General features: G+C 38.2%; 1 pseudogene; it reads right to left on the bottom strand.

Moving 5' to 3' along the window:
- Nucleotides 1–979: 979 nt before the first annotated feature.
- On the bottom strand, nucleotides 980–1883 carry LOC127483405 (swi5-dependent recombination DNA repair protein 1 homolog pseudogene; annotated as a pseudogene).
- Nucleotides 1884–6997: the final 5114 nt, after the last annotated feature.

Genomic DNA, 6997 nt, shown 5'->3' with positions numbered 1-6997 from the left:
CCAGGAGCCAGGTGCTTCCTCCTGGTCTTCCTTGCGGGTGCAGGGCCCAAGCACTTGGGCCATCCTCCACTGCACTCCCAGGCCACAGCAAAGAGCTGGACTGGAAGAAGAGCAACCAGGACAAAATCTGGTGCCCTGACAGGGACTAGAACCCGGGGTGCCGGCGCCGCAAGTGGAGGATTAGCCAAGTGAGCCACTGCGCCAGCCGACATATGGGTTTAATTACCTATTAGATCATCAGATGGAAATATATAGTAAATGGATAGAAACAAACTTCATAAACTTAGGAGAGAGGCAGGAATTTAGATTTATATTCACCAGACAGGACTACTTTTAAACATTTAAATAAAACTGTTTTGCCACAAACAACAAAACATGTATTAAAACTGGTTTCCAGAATTATCTAAATAACTTTTTTTTAAGATTTATTTATTTTATTTGAGAGTCAGAGTTACACAGAGAGAGGAGAGGCAGAAAGAGAGAGAGAAGTCTTCCATCTGATGGTTCACTCCCCAGATGGCCACAATGACCGGAGCTGCGCTAATCCGAATCCAGGAGCCAGGAGCTTCTTCTGGGTCTCCCATGGGGGTGCAGAGTCCCAAGGACTTGGGCCATCTTCTACTGCTTTCCCAGGCCATAGCAGAGAGCTGGATCCGAAGTGGAGCAGCCGGGACTAGAACCGGCACCCATATGGGATGATGGCGCTTCAGGCCAGGGCGTAAACCCACTGCAACACAGCTCCAGCCCCCCAAATAACTTCTAAAACATAATTTAACTTTCTTCACATTTATTTAAATGCCAAGCTTTCTTAGGTGATGTTAGCCACAATACTAAACACTAAATACACAATACTAAATCCTAAAGACTAAAATTCTCATTTTAGAATTTATTCTATATTTATATATTAGAGGGCCCTAAATTGACGTTCATCAGAATGCCTTTCTGTAAGCCCTAAAATGTGTGTCTCTTTATGAAGCTGTCATTCTGAAAGATAGTCTGGAAAAGTTATGAATGAAGCATATATGAATCCTTCTTTACTTCTGGTACAGTGTATCAACTTGTCATGTAATCCATAATGGTCCACCAGTTGTGCTTCACTTCTTGTTCTTTTTTTAAGATTTTTGAAAATGTATTTGAAAGGCAGAGAGAAAGAGATCTTCCATCCCCTGGCTCACTCCCCAAATGGCTGCAATGGCTGGGGCTAGGCCAGGCAGAAAGCGAGAGCCAGAGGCTTCTGAGTCTCCCACAGAGCTGCAGGGGCCCAAGCACTGTTGTTTTCCCAGACACATTAGCAGAGAGCTGTATTGGAAGTGGAAGTGCCAGGACTTGAACCGGAGTCCATATGGATGCTAGCGTCATAATCTGCTTCCATAGTGCCAGCCCCAAAGTTCTTGTCCTCTTCAGATAAAGTTGAATGCACCTCATAAAGCAACAGCTGGCTACAGCTTCTCCACTTCTATATTAATGCCTCCAATTGAGATTTCTCACTCTTTGAGCTATACATTTTGACTAAGTTTAGCCTCCAGAAAAGGCGTTCTTGAGCCTGATCCTGATTCACCAATTCTGCCTTTTTCTCTCTAGTCTTTTTAGGATTATTCTCCTGAACAAGCCCATTTTGGAGAACATTGCATGACCCAGTATCAAGGGACCTAGACTCACATGCACCGAATTATTGAAGGTATTTTTCAAATATGTACTTTCTTCAAATTTGCTATGTGTTTAAAAAATTCTTGAAATTCTAGTTTTCTGCTATGGAAGAGGGTTGCTTCTGCATCATCTCCTTCAAGGGATTTTACCACACTATACCAGGAATTAAATGAAGATCTTGTTTTCCTTAATCTTTCTCTGAGTGTTGCACTTATAGACTCTGTAAAGCCCTCCATTTTCACAAAGCACTTTGTGTTGATATACAAAGCATTCTCTAACTGCTTCTCATTTCACTTAGCTGTAATTCATTCTTGCTATTTTTGTAGTTTTTCATTTACCTAACCAAACAGGACAGCTAGTGTTTTCATGACAATTAACCCACTAGTATCTCATAGAAATAAGCCTTTTGTTGTTAACTAGAAAGAACCTTCAAAATCTGCATTACAAGCAGAGGGGAAAATAGCAACTTTAGATTTCACTTTCATTGTGATGGCTTCATAATTAAAGGAGACAGGACCAAAATCTTGACTCAAAAAGAAGAATGAGACATGACAACCATCCTGAACCCTAAAGGCCACCTGACTAGAACTAACCTTTAGGAAACAGGAACAGAGATAAAAATTTACACCCATCTGCACAGTTTTACTTTAAGCTGCAGACAGACACTGACAAAGGCGTCAGCTGAACTTGTTCCCTCCAACAATGGCATCAACTTGCTGGGGTATAGAGAGAGGCCTCCCTTCCCATTTCCCCAGATATTCCAGGCCTGAGGTAGGGTGGAATGCCTCTGACCACTGAATAAAAATTCCGCTGAGTTCTTCAGCAGGCCCCCAAGGTCCAGCTTTTACAATCCTCTTGCCCAAAGCACACTACCTCCCTCAGTCATCCCTGTCATCTACAAAAACTACAATTTTCTTAAATTAGTATGCAATAAAGTGTACAGACATTGAATACTTCTCAAACAGTTGTAGATGCCATTTTATTTATTCCAGAAAGTTCTCTCATGCATTTTTAAGTCAATTCTCTTACTCTATTCTCAAAGCTTGGTTCTGTTTTAGAACTTCAAACATAATTAAATTTTAGAACTTCAAACATAATTGAATCTCACAAGTATGAACTCTTTTGTATTGGGATTATTTCACATAAAATAATGTTTCAGTGAGTCATCCATCTTGGTGGATGCAACAATATTTTATTCTGTTTTATTGCTAAACAAGCTATACATTCAAATATTTATGACCATTTGAATTACTTCTGTTCAATGGTCATCTGAATAAATTTCCTATTTGAGGCATTTGTATGCATAGGTTTACATTTTTTTCCTTGGGTCAATGCCTACAGGTAGAATTACTGGGGAAGTGCATGTTTCATTTTATAGAAACTGCCCAGCTCCTTTGCAAAGTGACTGCAACAGTTCACTCTCCTGTGAGCAATATATTTCAATTACTTCACATACTTCCTAGTGTTTAATAGTGGTAGACTTTTGTAATTTTAGTCACTCTAAGAAAGCTTCAATAATCTCTCATTGCACTTTTAATTTGCATTTTCCTTATGATTAACGGTGTGGAGGGACTTTTCAGTTGTTAATATAGAGTTTACCTTGGGAAGTGTCTTTTCAAGTATTTGACCATTTATTAAATTGGGTGATGGGTTTTAATTACTTGCAGAAGTTCATTGTATTCATGTATCCTGAGAACAACACATTTTTAGATACATGAAGATACTTCAAAAGTTTGTGTAAAGTGGAATTAAAAGGTAATTTATTTTGGTTTAAAAATTTTGAAACCCATTAACGTAAGAGGTCGTCAAAAACTTTATGGAGGATGTGCACTAATAAAAACTATGCACGGACCTCAAAATTTTTCAACATCATAAACTTACCCTTTAGTTCTGCTTTTTCCCCTGAACCTTCTGAAGCTCCCTCAAGTGCATGGTGAATACATTGTATGACTTCTCTGCTCATCTTCTTAATTGTGTGTCTTCAAGAGCTGAAGTTTTAAACTTTGATAAAGCCTTCTATAGTCAGTGTTTTTCTTATCTACAGCTTTCAAAATGTTGCATATTTATGAATATAAAAATGTTTCCTCTGTTTTCTTCTAAAGACTTTTTGTCTTTTAATCTTTATTCCTTGGTCCATAATGAACTTATATTATTCTTGTTTAGAATAGGAGAAGAGAGTGGTTTTTTACTTAGTTTTCAAGTCATTACAAAAATATTTGAGAAACCTATCATCTATCCATTGAATTACTTTAGCAACTTTGCCAATGTTAGCTGATCATAAGATTCATATATGAGAATCTGTTATTTAACTCAGCTTGTTCACTGACATATTATTCTTATGTCAATTCCATATTGCCCTTAGTATAACTTACAAGTGAAAAATATTTTAAATTATATTTAGAATTTCTATTTAAGCTGCCTTACATACAGGAACAAATTTCAATATATATATTTTTCTTATAAAATATTTTTATTATAATATATATACTTAATATCACAAGTGTCCTATATATTCAACAAACAACCAGATGAAATATAAAAGCAAAATTAGTTACTAGATATGAGGAGATCCAAGGCAAAAAAATAAAGACAAAATTGGCATCTTATTCCTCACTCTAGCAAATCACTAGAGCATTGTTAATTAATTGTCATTATTAGTAGCTATTAATCTTCAGCAAATATTCCTTGAAAAGGAAGCTTTATATTGAAATGCATAAAGGAAAAGTGGAAATCAACAATAATATATAGTAATATTACAATGTTAACATACATCTTTTGGTATGGAGAAGGTTTTCATTTCCTATTCTTACAGAATACATACTATCTCATTTCTGTCTTTTTTATTATAATATGTGCATTTATTTCACTTTGTGTTGTGTTTTTATTTATTTTTTTGTTTGTCATTATATTCAGTATTGTTCATAGATACATATCTAAGAATATAATGATATCCCCTTTCTCCTTCCCTCCAACTCTCCCTCTCCATGTCCTCTTTCTTTCTTTAGTTTTTTAGATATTTTTCATTTGCACTACAGTCAAGGGCCACTTGCAGAAAAATGGACATCATGATGAATAAAATCCACATGAAAGACACAGAAAGACAAATACCACATATTCTGTCATATATGTATGAGCTAAAATTGTTTTAAAAAATCAAGAAACAAAAAAAAAAGAATGAAATGTCTGTGTGCATCAGTACTGTTTCAAATATAGTTTTGTCAAAGTTTGTTTTATACCTTTGTCAAACCAATAATTAAGAATGCTATCCTGGGCCAGCTTTATAGCATCATGGGTAAATCTAACTCTGACATCCCATATGGATTCCAGTTCAAGTCCCAGCTGCTTCACTTTCAATTTGGCTCCCTGCTGGTGTGCCTGGAAGGGCAGTGGAGGATGGCCCAGGGTCCCTTAGACCCCTAGACCCCTGACCCCATGTTGGAGGCCTGGAAGAGTCTCCTGACCCCTGTCTTCAGCCTGGGCCAGCCTTGGGTGTTGCAGCCCTCTGGGGAGCGAACCAGCTGATGGAAGATCTCTCTCTCTCTCTTGCTCTCGCTCTTGCTCTCTCTTGCCCTTTCTTTGTGACTCTCTCTCTCCCTCTCTTTGTGACTCTCCCTCCTTCCATCCCTTCCTCCCTCCCTCTCTCTCTCTCTCTCTCTGTGACTCTCCCTCCCTCTCTCCCTCCCTCTCTCTCCCTCTCTCTCTGTGACTCTGCCTTTCAAATAAATAAAATAATTTTTTCAAAATGAATGCTACCCTGCCGTACTTTCAGTGATCTATGTCTACTTTAAAATTTATTCTTTCCATCTTTTGTTTTCCTTGTGACCAAAATAAGGAGAAACCAACTTGCTTAAGGAAAATTTGATAAATACAGCCTCAGAAGCTGAGTGCTCCTATTTACCAACTACTCTAGAGTTTTGGTCTCAGGGAATGTTAAATAACATTATCGACCCAGCCATCCCACTCCTTGGAATTTACCCAAAGGAATTTAAATTGGCAAACAAAAAAGTGGTCTGCAGCCTAATGTTTATTGCAGCACAATTCACAATAGCCAAGACCTGGAACCAACCTAAATGCCCATCAACGGTAGACTGGATAAAGAAATTATGGGATATGTACTCTTTAGAATACTATACCGCAGTAAGAAACAACGAAATCCAGTCATTTGCAACAAAATGGAGGAATCTGGAACACATCATGCTGAGTGAAATAAGCCAGTCCCAAAGGGACAAATACCATATGTTCTCCCTGATCGGTGACAACTGACTGAACACCAAAAAGGAAACCTCCTGAAGTGAAGTGGACACTATGGGAAACGGTGACGTGATCAGCATAGCCCTGACTGTTAATGAACAATTTAATACATTATCCCTCTTAGTAGTTTTTTTGTCTGTTCTACTTAATATGACTGGTTTAACTCTGTAATTAATACACAGTTATTCTTAAGTGTTGAAAATTAACTGAAATGTGATCCCTGTTAAACATAAGAGTGGGAATAAGAAAGGGAAGAGATGTATAATTTGGGACATGCTCAAGCTGACTTGCCCCAAATGGTAGAGTTAGAAACATACCAGGGGATTCCAATTCAATCCCATCAAGGTGGCATGTACCAATGCCATCTCACTAGTCCAAGTGATCAATTTCAGTTCACAATTGATCATAATGAAAGGACTAAGAGTCAAAGGGAGCACATAAACAAGTCTAGTACCTGCTAACACTAACCGATAGAATAAATAAAGGGGAGAGTGATCCAACATGGGAAGTGAGATACTCAGCAGACTCATAGAATGGTGGATGTCCTAAATAGCACTCTGGCCTCAGAATCAGCCCTAAAGGCATTCGGATCTGGCTGAAAAGCCCATGAGAGTATTTCAGGCATGGAAAGCCAAGACACTCTGGCAAAAGATCTCTGTGAGTGAGATCCCAGTGGAAAGAACAGGTCTTCAAAGAAGGAGGTACCTTTCTCTGAAGGGAGGAGAGAACCTCCACTTTGACTATGACCTTGTCTAAACAAGATAAGAGTCGGAGAACTCAGAGGGCTTCCATAGCCTTGGAAACTCATGACTGGAGCATAGGGAGATTACTGATGCCATAGACAGGAGTGTCAATTGGTAAAGTCAACAACAGGAGTCACTGTGCACTTACTCCTCGTGTAGGATCTCTATCCTTAATGTGCTGTACATTGAGATTTAATGCTATAACGAGTACTCAAACAATATATTTCACTTTGTGTTTCTATGGGGGTGCAAACTGTTGAAATCCTTACTTAATGCATACTAAACTCATCCTCTGTAAAAAAAAAAAAGAAATTATCAATTCCCAACTTGACTCTCACTGGGATTAAACATGACAA

Source organism: Oryctolagus cuniculus, chromosome 13 (assembly GCF_051225735.1).
Source record: "Oryctolagus cuniculus isolate XC-2025 breed Fujian yellow rabbit chromosome 13, ASM5122573v1, whole genome shotgun sequence".
NCBI classification, from domain to species: domain Eukaryota; kingdom Metazoa; phylum Chordata; class Mammalia; order Lagomorpha; family Leporidae; genus Oryctolagus; species Oryctolagus cuniculus.
This window is presented reverse-complemented; position numbering and strand designations above follow the sequence as displayed.